Genomic DNA, 537 nt, shown 5'->3' with positions numbered 1-537 from the left:
ACAGTTCCTGCCTTCTGTTTGGGTATGCACTATGCAAAGAGACTTTAAGCGGTCATTACATCGACTTGCTTTCATGTACTTCAGTGAAGAAGAGCCACATATAAAAAGAAAGCTTCTATTCCTCCAAAATAAATAGTGGAGAACAAAGAATACAAGGGAACAGTAAATGTTACATGAAGTTTCACTATACAAAGGTATACATGTGCATCATACACACGCATTTACACTTTAAAAAACGTACAGTTTGTCATGCAAGTTAATTTTTATTTGCACTTGTGGCAATTGGGTATTGTTTGATAGACAGTTTTTTGTACATTATGCTCTTGCTAATAGTTCTATATTAATCTAATTTTCAAGACACTTCTGGAAAGGTATACTTCAGTAAATGTGTTTTTTAACAAAGGGGTCGATGCTTAAGAGTCTGATTTTTATCTGTGTGCATTTCACGGCTATTTGTTTCTCAGGTAGCTAACAGCTTTTGGACTTTGGTTGGCACCTCAGAATGCACGCAAAGAATATCCTATATCGCCAACTGTG

Source organism: Pygoscelis adeliae, unplaced genomic scaffold (assembly GCF_000699105.1).
Source record: "Pygoscelis adeliae isolate BGI_AS28 unplaced genomic scaffold, ASM69910v1 Scaffold241, whole genome shotgun sequence".
In the NCBI taxonomy this organism is placed as follows: Eukaryota; Metazoa; Chordata; class Aves; order Sphenisciformes; family Spheniscidae; genus Pygoscelis; species Pygoscelis adeliae.
This window is presented reverse-complemented; position numbering follows the sequence as displayed.